Here is a 22,168-nt window from a genome sequence, read left to right on the forward strand (position 1 = left end):
TGGTCAATCACAAATATTACAATCATAGAATTTTTATAATCAAAATTTTGGCTAGGTGTATCACTGATTTGATAAATTTAGATTGCTATGGTATCTTGAAATTTTATGCAATTCAAAATATCATAAGATTTATCGTATGGGTGTGGCTAGCTCTCATCTAGATGAGAATTAATCAAGTCTTGCTGACATTACCATTTTTTTGTTGCTTCTTTATATTTCCCTAATTTTATTTTTGCATTTTGTGACTTCTTTATTGTATTTTTCTTAGAAAATATGTAAACGTAATTGTGTGCGTCACTTGGACATGTAGTTGCAAACGATAGATGGGCGTGCAACTGCACGTAGGTGCGAGATCGTTTTTCTCTGGTCCCTGGCGGCAGGTACCCTAGCCGCCGCCAGGAGAGGCCATCTTTCAGCGTCGTCCTCCTGCGGCTCCCCTCCGCCGGCGACTTCAGTCGTCGGTGGTGAGGGGGGGTCGCCGGATCCACGCGCATGGATCATTTTTACTACCTTGTAGTCTAGGTTTTTAGTTTGTTCATCGTCTTGGCTTCGGCAGCGACGATTATGGCGTTGAATAAAGATTCTTCGGATTCTTCCCTGACGAAGCCATCGGTCCTATGGTTGGGATGGATTTGGAAACCAGTTTATTCAAGCAAGGACGGCATGGCGGCGGCATCCTCATGGTGGACCTGTGTCCTCGGGCTCCGCCATTGCAACGGCGGTTGCTCCAGCATCGACGCGGAGCTTGGGAGGTAATCCAGGAGCGGATGCAGATTGTGGTCTGCATCGGCGATATCTAGAAGACGGAACATGTGTTGGCTTCGTGGTTCGTGGATGGCAGGTATGGTTTCCTCCTTCGGCGTCTTAGTCGGGGTGTGGTGCTAGATTTGGAGTTTGATGGCGTGTCCGGGGTGTTGCCCGGGTCTGATTCGTTCAACGGCAATGGCTTCACCTTTGGTGAGCCACCTTGGAGGTCTGCAAAGCTGCATATCAGTGATGGAGCCGCATCGAGCTCGGGTGAGGAGGTGATCCGTCATTCTTTTTTTCGGAGGTTGCTGTGATGGTGTCGGAGGCAGGTAACGAGCATTGGTGTCAAGCTCAGAGATGTTCTGCTCTCTTTTCAGTTTTATTAAGTCGGTCTTTACGTGACTTGTACTTTGTTCTTTATGATATGAATGAGACAAGTATCATCATGCAAAAAAAACTGCGCATAGGTGCGCGGGTCAGTACCTGTGGTTGCAGACGGTGAGTGGATGTGCAGCTGCGCATAGGTACACAAATGTGCAACTACAGTTGCATGTTGCGCACAACAAACAGGTGTGCAAGTGCGTTTGCACGCTTCTAATGGAAATGCAGTTGTGCACAACCGAAGGGTGTGTAACTATGGTTGCGTGAGATCCATGAATATGTAGTTCTGCAAAATCAGATAAGTGCAACTACACTTGCACGTTGGTATACAGAACTACACTGTAGTTGCGTGTGGCCAGTGGACATGCAATTGCGTGCAATTACAATAGCGCAGGTATGCGGATGTGCAACTGCAGTTGTGCGCAGGTGCATGTGCTGTAAGTGTAGTTGTTTGAGACATGAAAAAAGACAAATAGAAAACATAAATCAATCAATATAAAAGAGAAAAAGGAGTATTTAACAAAAAAACTACCACAATTCATGGAACCGTGCTTACAAACTACCACTTTACAAATTTGTGCTGAAAACTACCACTTTTTCACTAATTCTTTACAAAAACACTAGTGACTGATTTGGACAAAATTAACTCGATTATGACAACGCTGCTGGAGTACTTCATCTTCTCCGTCTCCGGTGAAGGTCGCCGCCGCCTCGATCTCTTTCTCCGGTGACCCGCGTGCCTCCTCTGCAGTTCATGGCGGAGCTGGTGTGGCCGGAGCGGCTGGCGCCAAACCTTCCATCCTCATGCCATCTGATATCGTCGCCTGCGGCGTGCGTACCTCCAGCTTTTTCCCCTTCCCTCTCTCTCATCGACTGATTTCCCCACCTGGCGACCAGCGGGCACACGCGGTGAGCTCGGCACGCGCAGGCGGTGAGACTTGCGGGGTGTGGCAGCCACCAGGGAGCGCGTGCGAGAAAGAGGGGGAGGTGATCCGAACCTGCACCAGAGGCGGGAAACGCTGGCGGCGCCGGCGAGGTCGACAAGGTCGTCGCAGGCGGAGAGGTCCGCTCGATGCAGTCGACGAAGCCTGCGGGGTACATACGGCGACCAGCAGCTTACAGCAGAGCATGGCGGCCAGCGGCGGCGCGTCAGCACGGCACGGACGAGGCGAGCAGGTGCCACGCGGTTCGTGGCAGCGTGTAGCGAGGCCAGCAGGACCGCTACGCAGCTTGGCCTGGCAAGTGGCAACTCTGACCGCAACGAGCAGCAGTAGTGCATGGCCATGGCTAGCTAGCCTAGCAACTCCGACGGTGTTGGGTTCACCGTACACAAGCAGCTAGTGCGGTAGTGTCTCTGCTGCCGGCCATCTTGCTCGCCCTGGAGCGTGCGGGGGCTGCCGGCGTTCGTGTGCCTCCCCGGCGAGATGGGCGAGCTGGGGGGTTGATTGCTTTTTCTACTCTGATGTGTGGTCCAACTATATCATAATCGAGTTTAAACGAGTCGAATCGGACAATTTTCCTACATGGAAGTTTTTAGTCAAAGATTAGTGAAAAATGGTAGTTTTCCACACAAATTTGTAAAGTGGTAGTTTATAGGCACAGTTCCACGATGGTAGTATTTTGTTAAATACTCGAGAAAAAGGAAATGATGAAAACATGAACCTTCATGTAAAACTAAATGGTGTAGGAATTAGATGACAGTTTGTTAAATATGCCTTTTATCCTAGAGTGTATCTAAAATTGCTGTCATTTAAGGTGTTCTGTTAGACAAGAGTCTTTGGTTTTCATGATTTTGATGTTAAGAGCCATATCTAGACTAGGATATGGTAAATATTTCTTTACTCATTAATAGGGTGCCCCTCAAATTTTGCCTACATGACAAGCTTTAGATATAATACACGTGGAGCGCTAGGACTGCACTTAAAATACCTCTTTGTAATATAACATGGGTGTGAATCCCTAGCAAACTATTGGGTAAGATAAGACCTTTCATAATGGGGATATCATAGCAAGTATCATACACGCCAACTAGCCATTTTGCTGTGGCATACAATTAAATGAATAAAGAGAGGATATGGTATTATATCATGAGAGTGTAGCATAACAACAGATGTGCTATGTCATGCCTCACAATAAATGAAGTTATCTAGTAAGCATGTACTTCCTGATGCAGGTGCACATGCAATAGTGGAAGCCATTTTTACCCTCCGCTCTAGGTGACTGAACACACAACCAAAATTTGTTGAAAACGACTGAATGACTGGCTTATAAAAAATATAGTTTCTCTCACTGACCACATCATATTATTTTCACCACCAGATCGACCTTTGTTGATATTTTACATGAGATATACATAATATTTGCTTCACAGGTCCAATGAAATTCGTTCTTGCACCTTATAATGGTAGTTTTCCAGAGTTGGCCTATAATCCCGATTCATGGTCCAAGGTGAGATACTATTTAATCTTAACATTCCAGACCTTCCTATCCACATCTCCTGTCCAATAAGCATGTACTATATTCAGGTGGCAAGCATCATCTTGTTGGATTCTCCAGTGGGTACTGGTTTCTCATATGCTCGTGATCTAGAAAGTCATCGTGATGTTGGGGATTTCTCGTGTACTTTGCACATCATAACATTTCTCAACAAGGTCAAACTTATCTTTCTATTCACTATTGTTGTAGTTGAATGGCTTTCTTACCATCTTATGCACATTGATGCAGTGGTTTATCGATCACCCACGCTACCAGTCAAATCCTTTCTTTGTTGGAGGAAGTTCATATGCTGGAAAGGTGTCCCAATTATCGCCCAACACATTTCACAAGGTAATAAGCTTGTTCATATGTTTTTCTTAAGAGGAGGCAAAAAAATTGGTTGTTTCCCTAACTAAGGATAGTGAAATAGAGTATCAAGATTACAAAAACTTCAATAGAGGGGGCCATCTCAAAAGTTCACCAAAAACAGTCTGCCCCACGCCGCTCCCAAACTCTAGTTCCACATGTCGTCCACTCCCTTGCCACCACCATCTGACGTCGTCAGCAAGCACACAGGGTCAATGCGGGCAATGGGGTCTCCCTAGCTCGTTGGCCTCCCTAGACTCATCGCTGCGAGCCCCAACACCAACCTACTTAAAACCATTGGCCTGACGCTGCTCACAAACCCAAGCCCCCCCATCCCTCCATGTTCGCTACCACCAGTTGATGTGGTTGTCAGCTACGGCGGGCTCGCCCTGGATCATCATCGTCGATTGCATGGCGCCTAGTCTACATGTCTATGTCTGCACCTATCTTGTTCATTATTTGGTCATGGAATAGGTTGATCTTGGTTTTTATAAGCCTAATCTAGCGGTGGTTCAGCCGGATCTGGCACATCCGCCTACGTTTGACTCCTATCCAATGAGTGGGCAGTTTTGGTAATGGTTGTGTGATGGCTGGTCATTGGCCGTTTGTGGGTGCTCAGGGTTTTACCTCACAACAACTCGGACACTAAAGGCAGTTCGTTTCGTGCTACTCATTGGGTGTGTCTTTGCCCTGCCCTCGTAGGTTGTAGGTCGTGATTGTATTCGTCCCTAGTACTCGTGTGCGCCCTCCTGCTCCCTCTAGTCTAGGTGTCCATCCCATGGCCCCCCTTCTATGGAATGGGTGGCGTAGGTCCAACAACATTTTGCTAGTGGCCTACTTTCGCAAAGATTTTTGCGCCTATGCTCATGCAAGTTGTTTGGCTCAAGGCTAGTGATGGATTTGTCCCTATGATGCTTTAGCATTTGTCGATGCCATCTTCATCATGAAGGTTGCCGAGTTTGGTCGCGTTGTTGCAGACTGGGTTTCAGGTTCTTGTAGTAGATGGTCCTTAATTCCATGCCTTGGGTTGTACATTTTGTCTAGTCTAGGTTGGGTTTGGTCATTCTATCCACGATCGTCGGTTCTTGGCTTGGTGATTCTCGTGGTGGGATTCCTCCAGAATGAGTTGACGGATGTATCACTGCTCCACAAATTGGGATGGAAGTCGTGGAGGCCTAACCATGATGTGAACCCCACCAAAATATGTCTAGAGAATTTGCTCTCGAAAAGAAGATTTATCATTGTTTTAGGATTGGAGTTGCAAAGCTTACAAACCCTACATTTGTGCTAACTTCTCTTTTGCAACCAATTGGTCAACAGAATCCGTACCTGAATGACGAGCCAAGAATATAACTTGCTCTTGGATGGTCCATGCATGGCTTCCAAATGACACGAGTCATTCTTGTGGATGTGATGCCGAGGAATTGCACATTGTTGGAAAAGGAGGAAGAGTGCTCACTTGAGGTGGCGAGCTTCCACCGAATCTTATCTGCTTGCCAGGGATAAGCTGGGAGTCAAGAAATCCCACCCAAAGATTGTGAAATTGTTGTACACATATTCTAAAATAAATATTGATACAATAATCTAGTAATGTAAGTAGAAAATTATATATAAAAGGTATTGCAGTTCATCGGTCTGTATATGTAGTAAATAGACAGCTATGCCAATTCATGTCTAGTGTTACTTGTGATTAATCATGGCCTCCTATCCTAGTAGTTAGTCCTAACATGATCTTCATGTTGGCTTCAGAAAACAAACAAGGGAAGCAACCCAGGATTAATATCAAGGCAAGTAAATTCACTAAGATTCAAGTAACTAATAGTTTCATTCAATAAAGTACACCAAATAATAGTAAGGAATACAAGGCGTGTTACCATTATCCTTATTCTTCACTATGTTAACTAATTGTAGGGCTATCTAGTCGGCAACCCAATTACAGACTCCATGTTTTATGATAACAATTTCCAAATACCGTATGCTCATGGTGTCGGAATTATATCTAGTCAAATATACGAGGTAATTCCAAATTCACACACATTCACCTATTGCAGTGGTAACAATTTTTTCCTTCTCCTTTTTCAAAGGCACTAATGAAGAACTGTAAAGGACGCTATATAAGACCAAGAAATAAAATGTGTGCCATGGTACTAAATACTATTGAAGATGTAAGATTCTTACTAGGCTAGAAAAATACTTATACAAGCTACCATTTGATTTGTGTATCTTATATTGGTCCATGTATTAATTGCAGCTCATTTCTGAAATTGAAGAAGAACACATCCTGGAGGTCAATGTGAACATGATCTGTTAATACGTAGATTTCTACCAGAAGAATACACCCAACAAAGTGAGCTATCTACCCAACAACCTGCCATCAATTGTAATGTAGGTTACTCTAGTACTCACCCTAAACTAGTAACTTTATAGAAATGTTCTTTAGTTCAGTTAGAATTATGTTTCTATATTTATGTGATGTAAACTTTGTCTACAATTGCATTCTCATATGTAGGCATATCGTTACTACCTATCTGATATTTGGGCGAGCATCAACTCCACCAGATATGCTCTTGGGGTGAAGCAGGTTACCAACAATATGACATATTTTCCCTTTGTACTAGCACGGAAAACAATATATACATGATTAAGTAGTTAGCATATGGCATATTTAATTTGCTTTGCGTCCATATCATGTCATTTGAATGAATTAATTAATTGCAACTACTAGTATTCTGGCACATCTCTTATTGTATTTGCCAATCTTAGTCCATGTTAGCTTTTGCCATGTGTATGGTAGTCCAACGGTCATGTCGAATGCTGGTTTAGCGGGCCTTCCTGTTGAAATATATTGTCCGTCTCTCAATATTAGTTTGGACTTTTGGATAAATTGGATATAGCATGAATTAAATAATGTATCAGAGCCAACAGGTCTCGAGTTCCAGACCCTACCAGCGTGGTATTAAAATATATATTATGTGGCCTACATCGATCTTATGTCCAAGGACTAAAATGTCTAGATGTCAGGGGTGTATTGAAATATATTATCCCCCTCTCTCCATCAATTCGTACTTGTGGATGAATTGGCTTGAGCAGGAATTCAATACTTTCGGGGCAATTCAGGTAGCAACATTGACTAACGTGAGCTGCCGTTGCTGTCAAGTACGTACTACTACTACATAAGATTTGATATAAGAGTGAAGTTCACTCCTCCGAGCTTGGAAATGTTTATCAGGTTGTGTTGACCGGTGTGCAATTCACAAGATACAGGATACAGAGGCATATTTCTTTACTGGCGTGCATGCAGGATCAATTGAGCAGTTGACCGATCAATCTCTTCACAACCTGGATGTACAAAATAATCTACTACGACAACTGATCTATATTAATCAGTGACAATTAATATGGATTGGAGGGAGTGCCTAATTTTGGAAATTTTGCAAACATCTAAAATGGCACGCTGGTACCAGTATCATGTATGGAGTTGGCTTTAGATGCTAACCTGATCAAACTCTTCACGACCCACTAGTTGGCTTCCCCTTACCCACCGAACTAGAGCTGCTCCAACCCCCAACCAACCCGTGCAGATAAACTGAAAAGGATATCTCCGCAATTATGCTCCACGACTGAAAGTAGCACATGTCAGCTCTAATAAAGGTTTTTTAACATCAGTACAGACGCAAGCGTTCATACAACGCGCATACAGTCACCCCTATGAACGCACACACGCACACCCTACCCCTATGAGCACCTCCGAGAGACAGAGCCGGCATGTCATCTTGAAATTTACAAAGTCACCGTAGGCACCTCGTCGTCGACGGGAACGTCTCCTCCCACTGAAAGCGCATCGCCGGAAATCCTGAAATAAATTCAGGAATAATGTGAGCACCAGGACTTGAACCCTGGTGGGCTGGGGATACCACTGTCCCTCTAACCATCCAACCACAGGTTGGTTCGCACCCTCTAATAAAGGTTGGAGAATTAGCATTGAGTGGGATTATTGATCAATCGCAGAATTTGGATAATCAAAATTTTGGCTAGGTGTGACACTAATTTGATAAATTTAGATCGCTATGGTATTTTGAAATTTTATGCAATTCATCATATCATAAGATTTATCGTATGGGTGTGGCCAGCTCTCATCTAGAAGAGAATTAATCAAGTCTTGCTGACATCATCATTTTTTTTGCTGCTTCTTTATATTTCTCTAATTTTATTTTTGTATTTTATGACTTCTTTATTGTATTTTCTTAGAGAATACGTAAATATAGTTGTGTGCGTCACTTGGACATGTAGTTGCAAACGGCCTATGTGTGTGCAACAGTGCATACGTGCATGGGTCTGTAACTGCGGTTGCAGATGGTGAGTGGATGTGCAGCTGCGCATAGGTACACAAATATGCAACTACAGTTGCATGTTGCGCACAACAAACAGGTATGCAAGCGCATTTGCACGCTTCTGATGGAAAATGCAGTTGTGCACAACCGAAGTGTGTGTAACTGCGGTTGCGTGAGATCCATGAATATGTAGTTGTGCAAAATCAGATAAGTGCAACTACACTTGCACGTTGGTATACATACCTGCACTATAGTTGCATGTGGCCAGTGGACATGCAATTGCGTACAACTAGGTTGCGTGCAATTACAATAGCGCAGGTATGCGGACGTGCAACTGGAGTTGTGTGCAGGTGCATCTGCTGCAAGTGTAGTTGTGTGACACATGAAAAAAGACAAATAGAAAACATAAATCAATCAATATAAAAGAGAAAAGGGAGTATTTAACAAAAAACTACCACAATTCATGGAACCGTGCCTACAAACTACCAGTTTACAAATTTGTGCTGAAAACTACCACTTTTTCACTAATTCTTTACAAAAAACACTAGCAACTGATTTGGACGAAATTAAACTCGATTATGACAGCGCCGCCGGAGTACTTCATCTTCTCTGCCTCCGGTGAAGGCCGCCGCTGCCTCGATCTCTTTCTCCGGTGACCCGCGTGCCTCCTCTTCAGTTCATGGTGGAGCTGGTATGGCCGGAGCGCCTGGCGCCAAACCTTCCATCCTCGTGCCATCTGACGTCGTCGCCAGCGGCATGCATACCTCCTGCTTTTTCCCCTTCCCTCTCTCTCATCGACTGATTTCCCCACCTGGCGAACAGCGGGCACACGCGGTGAGCTCGGCACGCGCAAGCGGCGAGACTTGCGGGGCGTGGCTGCTACCTCTTAAGCATGCGTTGGTTTTCCCTTGAAGAGGAAAGGGTGATGCAGCAAAGTAGCGTAAGTATTTCCCTCAGTTTTTGAGAACCAAGGTATCAATCCAGTAGGAGACAACGCACAAGTCACCTAGTACCTGCACAAACAATCAACAACCTTGCAACCAACGTGATAAAGGGGTTGTCAATCCCTTCAGGGTCACTCGCAAAAGTGAGATCTAATAAAGATAGTAAGATAAATATTTTTGTTATTTTTGTTGTATAGATTGGAAAGTAAAGATTGCAAAATAAAATAAATAGGAAACTAGAACTGTAGATCGGAAACTTATATGATGTGAAATAGACCCGGGAGCATAGGTTTCACTAGTGGCTTCTCTCAAGATAGTTGGTATTACGGTGGGTGAACAAATTACTGCCGAGCAATTGATAGAAAAGAGCATAGTTATGAGAATATCTAGGCAATGATCATTAATATAGGCATCACGTCCGTGTCAAGTAGACCAAAACGATTCTGCATCTACTACTATTACTCCACACATCGACCGCTATCTAGCATGCATCTAGAGTATTAAGTTCATAAGAACAGAGTAACGCATTAGGCAAGATGACATGATGTAGAGGGATAAACTCAAGCAATATGATATAAACCCCATCTTTTTATCCTCGATGGCAACAATACAATACGTGCCTTGCTGCCCCTACTGTCACTGGGAAAGGACACCGCAAGATTGAACCCAAAGCTAAGCACTTCTCCCATTGCAATAAAGATCAATCTAGTAGGCCAAACAAAACCGATAATTCGAAGAGACTTGCAAAGATATCAAATCATGCATATAAGAATTCAGAGAAGAACCAAATAATATTCATAGATAAACTTGTGCATAAATCCACAATTCATCGGATCTCAGCAAACACACCGCAAAAGAGTATTACATCGAATAGATCTCCAAGAACATCGAGGAGAACTTTGTATTGAGAATAAAAGAGAGAGAAGAAGCCATCTAGCTAATAACTATGGACCCGAATGTTTGTGGTAAACTACTCACGCATCATCGGAGAGGCTATGGTGTTGATGTAGAAGCCCTCCGTGATCGATTCCCCCTCCGGCAGAGCGCCGGAAAAGGCCCCAAGATGGGATCTCACGGGTACAGAAGGTTGCGGCGGTGGAAAAGTGGTTTCGTGGCTCCCCCTGATGTTTTTAGGGTATAAGGGTATATATAGGCGAAAGAAGTACGTCGGTGGAGCTCCATGGGGCCCATGAGGGTGGGGGCGCGCCTACCCCCCCCCCCCGGGCGCGCCCTCCTGCCTCGTGGCCGCCTCGCGGAGTTCCAGACTTCAACTCCAAGTCTTCTGGATTGCTTTCATTCCAAGAAAGATCATCGTGATGGTTTAATTCTGTTTGGATTCCGTTTGGTATTCCTTTTCTGCAAAACACTGAAATAGGCTAAAAATAGAAACTGGCACTGGGCCTTTGGTTAATAGGTTAGTCCCAAAAATAATATAAAAGGGCATATTAAAGCCCAATAAACATCCAAAACAGATAATATAATAGCATGGAACGATAAAAAATTATAGATACGTTGGAGACGTATCAAGCATCCCCAAGCTTAACTTGTGCTCGTCCTCGAGTAGGTAAATGATAAAAACAGAATTTTTGATGTGGAATGCTACCTAACATAATTTTCAATGTAATTTTCTTTATTGTGGCATGAATGTTCAGATTCGAAAGATTCAAGATAAAAGTTTAATATTGACATAAAAATAATAATAATACTTCAAGCATACTAACAAAGTAATCATGTCTTCTCAAAATAACATGGCCAAAGAAAGTTCACCCCTACAAAATCATATAGTTTGGCTATGCTCCATCTTCGTCACACAAAATTCTCAAACAATGCACAACCCCGATGACAAGCCAAGCAATTGTTTCATACTTTAGTATTCTTGAACTTTTTCAACTTTCACGCAATACATGAGCGTGAGCCATGGACATAGCACTATAGGTGGAATAAAATGGTGGTTGTGGAGAAGACAAAAAGAGGAAGATGGTCTCACATCAACTAGGCATTATAATGGGCTATGGAGATGCCCATTAATAGATATCAATGTGAGTGAGTAGGGATTGCCATGCAACGGATGCATTAGAGCTATAAATGTATGAAAGCTCAACAAAATAAACTAAGTGGGTGTGCATCCAACTTGCTTGCTCATGAAGACCTAGGGCATTTGAGGAAGCCCATCATTGGAATATACAAGCCAAGTTCTATAATGAAAAATTCCCACTGGTATGAAAGTGAAAAAATAGGAGACTCTCTATCATGAAGATCATGGTGCTACTTTGAAGCACAAGTGTGGAAAAAGGATAGTAACATTGTCCCTTCTCTATTTTTCTCTCAATTTTTTTGTTGGGCTTCTTTGGCCTCTTTTTTTCCTCACACGGGACAATGCTCTAATAATGATGGTCATCACACTTTTATTTATGTACAACTCAAGAATTACAACTCGATACTCAGAACAAAATATGACTCTCTATGAATGCCTCCGGCGGTGTACCGGGATGTGCAATGAATCAAGAGTGACATGTATGAAAGAATTATGAACGGTTGGCTTTGCCACAAATACGATGTCAACTACATGATCATGCAAAGCAATATGACAATGATGAAGTTTGTCATAATAAACGGAACGGTCGAAAGTTGCATTGCAATATATCTCGGAATGGCTATGGAAATGCCATGATAGGTAGGTAGGGTGGCTGTTTTGAGGAAGGTATATGGTGGGTTTATGGTACCGTCGAAAGTTGCGCGGTACTAGAGAGGCTAGCAATGGTGGAAGGGTGAGAGTGCGTATAATCCATGGACTCAACATTAGTCATAAAGAAATCACATACTTATTGCAAAAATCTACAAGTCATCAAAACCAAGCACTACGCGCATGCTCCTAGGGGATAGATTGGTAGGAAAATACAATCGCTCGTCCCCGACCGCCACTCATAAGGAAGACAATCAAAGAAACACCTCATGCTTCAAATTTGTTACACAACGGTTACCATACGTGCATGCTACGGGACTTGCAAACCTCAACACAAGTATTTCTAAAATTCACAATTACTCAACTAGCATGACTCTAATATCACCATCTTCATATCTCAAAACAATCATCAAGCATCTTCTCATAGTATTCAATGCACTTTATATGAAAGTTTTTATTATACCCATCTTGGATGCCTATCATAATAGGACTAATTTTATAGCCAAAGCAAATTACCATGATATTCTAAAAGACTCTCAAAATAATATAAGTGAAGCATGAGAGATCAATAATTTCTATAAAATAAAACCACCACCGTGCTCTAAAAAGATATAAGTGAAGCACTTAGAGCAAAATTATCTAGCTCAAAAGATATAAGTGAAGCACATAGAGTATTCTAATAAATTCTGATTCATGCGTGTCTATCCAAAAGGTGTGTACAGCAAGGATGATTGTGGTAAACTAAAAACCAAAGACTCAAATCATACAAGACGCTCCAAGCAAAACACATATCATGTGGTGAATAAAAATATAGCCTCAAGTAAAGTTACCGATAGACGAAGATGAAAGAGGGGATGCCTTCCGGGGCATCCCCAAGCTTAGGATTTTGGTTGTCCTTGAATTTTACCTTGGGGTGCCTTGGGAATCCCCAAGCTTAGGCTCTTGCCACTCCTTATTCCAAAATCCATCAAATCTTTACCCAAAAACTTGAAAACTTCACAACACAAAACTTAACAGAAATCTCATAAGCTCCGTTAGTATAAGAAAACAAACCACCACTTTAAGGTACTGTAATGAACTCATTCTTTATTTATATGGGTGTTAAACCTACTGTATTACAACTTCTCTATGGTTCATACCCCCCGATACTACTCATAGATTCATTAAAATAAGCAAACAACACACGAAAACAGAATCTGTCAAAACAGAACAGTCTGTAGCAATCTGATTCATACGAATACTTATGTAACTCCAAAAATTCTGAAAAAATTAGGAAGACCTAGGTAATTTTTTTATTGATCTACTTCAGTTGTAATTGGTATTTTATCACTCTGTGGTGATTTTTAAAAATTGTTTTCGTGAGCACAAAGTTTCTGTCTTTTTTCAGCAAGATCAAATAATTATCACCCAAGAAGATCCTATAGGTTTTACTTGGAACAAACACTAATTAAAACATAAAACCACATCTAACCAGAGGCTAGATTAATTATTTATTACTAAACAGGAACAAAAAGCAAAGAACAAAAATAAAGTTGGGTTGCCTCCCAACAAGCGCTATCGTTTAACGCCCCTAGCTAGGCATTGATGATTTTAATGATGCTCACACCAAAGACAAGAATTAAAGCACAAAGAAAGCATCATAGAACACGTGATAAACACATCTAAGTCTAATATACTTCCTATGCATAGGCATTTTATAAGCAAACAAATTATCATAGCAAGCAAAAATTAGCATATGCAAGGAAGAAGAAAGAGACGATAGCAATCTCAACATGACGAGAGGTAATTTAGTAAGATAAAAATTTCTACAACCATATTTTCCTCTCTCATAATAATTACATGTAGGATAATAGGGAAATTCAACAAAATAGCTATCACATAACATATTCTCAACATGATCCACATGCATGCGAAGTTGACACTTGTGACGCCCGGGTAGTTAAGCTACAGTAACCCTCTGCTAATGATGCCACATCACTTCGATTACTGTTGCTAGTTTCGCGTTAGTTCGAAACCGATTCAAATTCAAATTTTAAAAACAAGTCAAATTTTATTTCTTCAAACTGATAAGGAAAAATGTTTGATGGGTTGAAAATATTCCCTAGCTGTTTGTCATGTAGGAGCCAACCTCTTTTGAATATTTAAAGGTGGCCCTAACCTATTTTAAACTAAATCACCAGTAATTATTTGAACCATTTCAACTTAAACAAATAGTTAAACTATTCAAAATAATTTGGAACTTTCTGTGCTGCTTCAAAACCTTGCCTAGTATTTAGGTGCTAAGTGGCACATTTAACTATACTCATTTATTAGATCAACAAAGATACAAAACTGTAAAGAAAAACAAAACAAAAAATAGAAAATAAACAGAGGCTAAAAGGGCCCCCCTGCTGGGCTGTGGCCCAGCTGGCCACCAGGCCAGGCCCAACCGGCCACCCACTCCCCCCATAACCTCCCCGCTAGCCCAAACCCTAACCTAACCGCACCCCATCCCCCCACGATCCCCACTCTTCCTCGTTCCCTCCCTGCGCCGTCACCCACGACACACAGAGGAGGGGCGCCCCCTGTTCGATCCCCTCCATCCGGCACCCCCGCGCCCGAAGACCGCCATCGCTCCACTGGGGCTGCAGCCAACCGGCGTCGAGCGTCGCCTCTCCCGACGCCCGTCCACGCGCCGCCGTCGATCTGGAACTGGGACTCGGCCCCGAGGCCACCGCCCCTCGGAGTCCCCCTCGCCGGAGCCACGACGCTGCCGGACCGCGTCCTCGTCCCCTCCTCGCGCAGCTTCATCGAGCCACGCCGCCCCCGTTCATTTACAACGATGGTGAGGCCGTCGGCCTCGTCCTTCCCTTACCCCCTGCCGCACGCACGCGCATGTGCTGCCCGCTACTGCTGCGCCAGCCCCGCACGGCGCTCGTCGCGCCCGCCCCGCCGGCCCGTGTCGCGCCTCCCGCTCAAACCCCCCCATCGCGCGCTGCTCGCTGCGCCCTTCCGCACACGCGCCGCCCTCCCGCGACCGGCCTCTGCCTCGGCTCACCGCTGCAGGGCGCAGCTCCGGCCAGTCGGCCTCTCCACGGCCGCGCCCGGGCTCGGCCTCTGACCGGGCAACCTCATGCCCTCGCCCGCTAAGCACCCCGCCCAGTCTGGCCTTTGGCCCACTGACTAGTGGGGCCCGGCCCCCTGGTTATTTAAAAATAAATTAATTAATTAATTAACGGATTAATTAACCTAAGAAATATTGCTTAATTAGCTAATTAAATTGTAATTAACTTAATGTGTCAATGATAGCAGGGCCCCACCACTAATTGGGCTGATTTAAGCAATCTGTTAGGAAAATGACCCAATGACACCTGGGCCCCACAGCCCAGTTTTGACCAGTCAACCCAGTCAATGTTGACTGTTGACCCTGCTGACTCGGCACCGTACTGGTCCCACTGTCATACACACGGGCTAGAATAGCAGTAGGTGGCAAAAGTATATTCTGCTTTTAATTTGAATTATTGGAATTCTAGAAAATCAATTAAAACTTTAATAATTCTTAGAAAATAAACCGTAACTCAGATGAAAAAACTTTGTACATGAAAGTTGCTCAGAACGACGAGATGAATCCGGATATGCAGCCCGTTCATCCGCCATACATCCCTAGCATAGCAAACACGCAACTTTCCCCCTCCGGTTCATCTGTCCGAAAACGCGAAACACCGGAGATACATTCCCGGATGTTTTCCCCCTTCACCAGTATCACTTACTGCCGCGTTAGGTCACCTCTAGCACCACACATTGCCATGTTATACTTTGATTGCTCTATTATTTATTGTGTTCCCCCTCCGTTACTTCTTTCCGGTAGACCCCGAGACTGCCGGCGACCCCCAGTTCGACTACGGTGTTGACGACACGTCCTTCTTGCCAGAGCAACCAGGCAAGCCCCCCCCCTTGATCACCAGATATCGCCTATTCTTCTCTATACTGCTTGCATTAGAGTAGTGTAGCATGTTACTGCTTTCCGTTAATCCTATCCTGATGCATAGCCTGTCATTGTTGATACAGTTGTTACCCTTACCTGCTATCCTACTGCTTAGTATAGGATGCTAGTGTTCCATCAGTGGCCCTACACTCTTGTCCGTCTGCCATGCTATACTACTGGGCCGTGATCACTTCGGGAGGTGATCACGGGTTTATACTATATACTTTATATACATGACACATGTGGTGACTAAAGTCGGGTCGGCTCGTTGAGTACCCGCAAGTGATTCTGATGAGGGGGCTGAAAGGACAGGTGGCTCCATCCCGGTAGAGGTGGGCTTGGGTTCCTGACGGCCCCCGACTGTTACTTTATGGCGGAGCGACAGGGCAGGTTGAGACCACCTAGGAGAGAGGTGGGCCTGGCCCTGGTCGGCGTTCGCGGATACTTAACACGCTTAACGAGATCTTGGTATTTGATCTGAGTCTGGCCATTTGGTCTATACGCACTAACCAACTACGCAAGAACAGTTATGGGCACTCGACGTCGTGGTTTCAGCCGAAGCTCTTCTTGACGTCAGCGATGGAGCGGCGCACGCCGGATTGGATTGGAATGCTTGCTAGGCTAGGTCTGCTTCCGGCCGCGTACGCAACATGCAGGTGTGCAATGGGCGATGGGCCCAGACCCCTGCGCGCATAGGATTTAGACCGGCGTGTTGACCTCTCTGTTGAGCCTAGGTGGGGCTGCGACGTGTTGATCTTCCGCGGCCGGGCATGACCCAGAAAAGTGTGTCCGACCAAATGGGATCGAGCGTGTTGGGTTATGTGGTGCACCCCTGTAGGGAAGTTTATCTATTCGAATAGCCGTGTCCCTCGGTAAAAGGACGACCCGGAGTTGTACCTTGACCTTATGACAACTAGAACCGGATACTTAATAAAACACACCCTTCCAAGTGCCAGATACAACCCGGTGATCGCTCTCTAACAGGGCGACGAGGAGGGGATCGCCGGGTAGGATTATGCTATGCGATGCTACTTGGAGGACTTCAATCTACTCTCTTCTACATGCTGCAAGATGGAGGCTGCCTGAAGCATAGTCTTCGACAGGATTAGCTATCCCCCTCTTATTCTGGCATTCTGCAGTCCAGTCCACCGATATGGCCCTTTACACATATACCCATGCATATGTAGCATAGCTCCTTGCTTGCGAGTACTTTGGATGAGTACTCATGGTTGCTTTTCTCCCTCTTCTCCCCTTTCCTTCTACCTGGTTGTCGCAACCAGATGCTGAAGCCCAGGAGCCAGACGCCACCGTCGACGATGACCCCTACTACCCCGGAGGTGCCTACTACTATGTGCAGCCCGCTGACGACGACCAGGAGTAGTTAGGAGGATCCCAGGCAGGTGGCCTGCGCCTCTTTCGATCTGTATCCCAGTTTGTGCTAGTCTTCTTAAGGCAAACTTGTTTAACTAATGTCTGTACTCAGATATTGTTGCTTCCGTTGACTCGTCTGATCGAGCACTTGTATTCGAGCCCTCGAGGCCCCTGGCTTGTATTATGATGCTTGTATGACTTATTTATGTTGTAGAGTTGTGTTGTGATATCTTCCCGTGAGTCCCTGATCTTGATCGTACACATTTGCGTGCATGATTAGTGTACGATTGAATCGGGGGCGTCACAACACTCTTCCAAAATAGTGGGATTATCATTAACTAAAGTCATGACCTCTCCAAACCCACTTTTATCAAAAATACCATAAGATTGAACATTCTCCAAATATGTGGGATCTAAAGTTGACACTCTTCCAAACCCACTTTCAATATTATTGCAAACACTATTATCAATCTCATATTCATCATGGGGCTTAAATAAATTTTCAACATCATAAGAAGAATCACCCCAATCATGATCATTGCAATAAGTAGTAGACATAGCAAAACTAGCATCCCCAAGCTTAGGGTTTTTGTATATTATTAGAACAATTGACATCAAGAGAATTTATAGTGAAATCATTGCAATCATGCTTTTTATTCAAGAAGCTATCGTGAATCTCTTCATAAATTTCTTCATCACAATTTTCAGATTCACAATTTCAAGCAAAACCTCATAAAGATAATCTAGTGCACTCAAATCACTAGAAATTGGTTCATCATAATTGGATCTCTAAATAGATTAGCAAGGGGATGAGGATACATAAACTTTTAGCAAGCGAAGATGCAAGCAAAAAGAAGGCACATGGTAACACAAGATCGAACGGAAGGAGGGCGAAGAAAAGGCAAAGGTTTTCGAAAATCGTTTTAGAAGTGGGGGAGAGGAAAACGAGAGGCGAATGGAAAATAATGTAATGCGAGGGAGAAGAGTTTAGGATGGGTACTTGGTATGTCTTGACTTGAGCGTAGATCTCCCCGGCAATGGCGCCAGAAATCCTTTTGCTACCTCTTGAGCATGCGTTGGTTTTCCCTTGAAGGGGAAAGGGTGATGCAGCAAAGTAGCCTAAGTATTTCCATCGGTTTTTGAGAACCAAGGTATCAATCCAGTAGGAGACAACGCACAAGTCACCTAGTACCTGCACAAACAATCAAGAACCTTGCAACCAACGCGATAAAGGGGGTTGTCAATCCCTTCACGCTCACTCGCAACAGTGAGAACTAATAAAGATAGTAAGATAAATATTTTTGATATTTTTGTTGTATAGATAGGAAAGTAAAGATTGCAAAATAAAATAAATAGGAAACTATAATTGTAGATCAGAAACTTATATGATGTAAAATAGACCCGGGAGCCATAGGTTTCACTAGTGGCTTCTCTCAAGATAGCATGTATTACGGTGGGTGAACAAATAACTGCCGAGCAATTGATAGAAAAGTGCATAGTTACGAGAATATCTAGGCAATGATCATGAATATAGGCATCACGTCCGTGTCAAGTAGACCGAAACGATTCTGCATCTACTACTATTACTCCACACATCGACCGCTATCCAGCATGCATCTAGAGTATTAAGTTCATAAGAACAGAGTAACGCAGTAGGCAAGATGACATGATGTAGAGGGATAAACTCAAGCAATATGATATAAACCCCATCATTTTATCCTCGATGGCAACAATACAATACGTGCCTTGCGGCCCCTACTGTCACTGGGAAAGGACACCGCACGATTGAACCCAAAGCTAAGCACTTCTCCCATTGCAAGAAAGATCAATCTAGTAGTCCAAACTAAACCGATAATTCGAAGCGACATGCAAAGATATCAAATCATGCATATAACAATTCAGAGAAGAACCAAATAATATTCATAGATAAACTTGTTCATAAATCCACAATTCATCGGATCTCGGCAAACACACCGCAAAAGAGTATTACATCGAATAGATCTCCAAGAACATCGATGAGAACTTTGTATTGAGAATCAAAGAGAGAGAAGAAGCCATCTAGCTAATAACTATGGACCCGAATGTCTGTGGTAAACTACTCACACATCATCGGAGAGGCTATGGTGTTGATGTAGAAGCCCTCCGTGATCGATTCCCCCTCCGACAGAGCGCCGGAAAATGCTCCAAGATGGGATCTCATGGGTACAGAAGGTTGCGGCGGTGGAAAGGTGGTTTTGTGGTCCCCCTGATGTTTTTAGGGTATAAGGGTATATATAGGCGAAAGAAGTACGTAGGTGGAGCTCCGTGGGGCCCATGAGGGTGGGGGGCGCGCCTACCCCCCTGGGCGCGCCCTCCTGCCTCGTGGCTGCCTCGCGGAGTTCCAGACTTCAACTCCAAGTCTTCTGGATTGCTTTCGTTCCAAGAAAGATCATCGCGAAGGTTTCATTCTGTTTGGATTCCGTTTGGTATTCCTTTTCTGCAAAACACTGTATGCAAAAACATAAACTAACACTGGGCCTTTTGTTAATAGGTTAGTCCCAAAAATAATTATATAAAAGAGCATATTAAAGCCCATTAAACATCCAAAACAGATAATATAATAGCATGGAACAATAAAAAATTATAGATACGTTGGAGACGTATCGGCGGCAGCCACCAGGGAGCGCGTGCGAGAAAGAGGGGGAGGTGGTCCGAACCTGCACCTGAGATGGGAAACGCTGGCGGCGCCGGCGAGGTCGGCAAGGTCGTCGCAGGCGGAGAGGTCCGCCCGACGCAGTCGGCGAAGCCTGTGGGGTACATACGGCGACCACCGGCTCACGACAGAGCATGGCAGCCAGCGGCGGCGCGTCAGCGCGGAACGGACGAGGCGAGCAGGTGCGATGCGGTTCACGGCAGCGTGTAGCGAGGCCAGCATGGCCGCTACGCAGCTTGGCCTGGCAAGTGGCAACTCCGACCGCAACGAGCAGCAGTAGTGCATGGCCATGGCTAGCTAGCCTGGCAACTCCGACGTTGTTGGGTACACCATACACAAGCAGCTAGTGCGGTAGTGTCTCCGCCGCCGGCCATCTTGCTCGCCCTGGAGCGTGCGGGGGCAGCCGGCGTTCGTGTGCCTCCCCGGCGAGATGGGCGAGCTGGGGGGGCTGATTGCTTTTTCTACTCTGACGTGTGGGCCAACTCTATCATAATCGAGTTTAAACGAGTCGAATCGGACAATTTTCCTACATGGAGGTTTTTAGTCAAAGATTAGTGAAAAAATGGTAGTTTTCCGCACAAATTTGTAAAGTGGTAGTTTATAGGCACAGTTCCACGAATTGTGGTAGTTTTCTGTTAAATACTCGAGAAAAGGGAAAGGATGAAAACATGAACCTTCATGTAAAACTAAATGGTGTAGGAGTTAGATGACAGTTTGTTAAATATGCCTTTTATCTTAGAGTGTATCTAAAATTGCTGTCATTTAAGGTGTTCTGTTAGACAAGAGGCATTGGTTTTCATGATTTTGATGTTAAGAGCCATATCTAGACTAGGATATGGTAAAGATTTCTTTACTCATTAATAGGGTGCCCCTCAAGTTTTGCCTACATGACAAGCTTTAGATATAATACACGTGGAGCGCTAGGACTCCTCTTAAAATACCTCTTTGTAATATAACATGGGTGTGAATCCCTAGCAAACTATTGGGTAAGATAAGACCTTTCGTAATGGGGATATCATAGCAAGTATCATACACGCCAACTAGCCATTTTGTTGTGGCATACAATTAAATGAATAAAGAGAGGATATGGTATTATATCATGAGAGTGTAGCATAACAACAGATGTGCTATCTCATGCCTGACAATAAATGAAGTTATCTAGTAAGCATGTATTTCCTGATGCAGGTGCACATGCAATAGTGGAAGGCATTTTTACCCTCCGCTCTAGATGACTGAACACACAACCAAAATTTGTTGAAAACGACTGAATGGCTGGCTTATAAAAAATATAGTTTCTCTCACTGACCACATCATATTATTTTCACCACCAGATCGATCTTTGTTGATATTTTACATGAGATATACATAATATTTGCTTCACAGGTCCAATGAAATTCGTTCTTGCACCTTATAATGGTAGTTTTCCAGAGTTGGCCTATAATCCCGATTCATGGTCCAAGGTGAGATATTATTTAATCTTAACATTCCAGAGGTTCCTATCCACATCTCCTGTCCAATAAGCATGTACTATATTCAGGTGGCAAGCATCATCTTGTTGGATTCTCCAGTGGGTACTGGTTTCTCATATGCTCGTGATCTAGAAAGTCATCGTGATGTTAGGGATTTCTCGTCTACTTTGCACATCGTAACATTTCTGAACAAGGTGAAACTTATCTTTCTATTCACTATTGTTGTAGTTGAATGGCTTTCTTACCATCTTATGCACGTTGATACAGTGCTTTATCGATCACTCACGCTACCAGTCAAATCCTTTCTTTGTTGGAGGAAGTTCATATGCTGGAAAGGTGTCCCCAATTATCGCCCAACACATTTCACAAGGTAATAAGCTTGTACATATGTTTTTCTCAAGAGGAGGCAAAAAATTGGCTGTTTCCCTAACTAAGGATAGTGAAATAGAGTATCAAGATTACAAAAACTTCAATAGCGGGGGCTAACGCAAAAGTTCACCAAAAACAGTCTGCCCCACACCGCTCCAAACTCTAGTTCCACATGTCGTCCACTCCCTTGCCACCACCATCTGACGTCGTCAGCAAGCACACAGGGTCAATGAGGGCAACGGGGTCACCCTAGCTCGTTGTCGTCCCCAGACTCATCGCTGTGAACCCCAACTCCAACCTACTTAAAACCATTGGCCTGACGCTGCTCACAAACCCAAGCCCCCCCCCCCCAATCCCTCCATGTTCGCTACCACCA

At 44.1% G+C, this 22,168-nt stretch overlaps 1 pseudogene; it reads left to right on the forward strand.

Moving 5' to 3' along the window:
• The window catches only part of LOC123120665 (serine carboxypeptidase-like 7), a 46,267-nt pseudogene that overhangs the window by 20,362 nt on the left and 3,737 nt on the right, over window positions 1-22,168 (forward strand).

The sequence above is a fragment of the Triticum aestivum genome, chromosome 5D (assembly GCF_018294505.1).
Source record: "Triticum aestivum cultivar Chinese Spring chromosome 5D, IWGSC CS RefSeq v2.1, whole genome shotgun sequence".
Lineage (NCBI taxonomy): Eukaryota > Viridiplantae > Streptophyta > Magnoliopsida > Poales > Poaceae > Triticum > Triticum aestivum.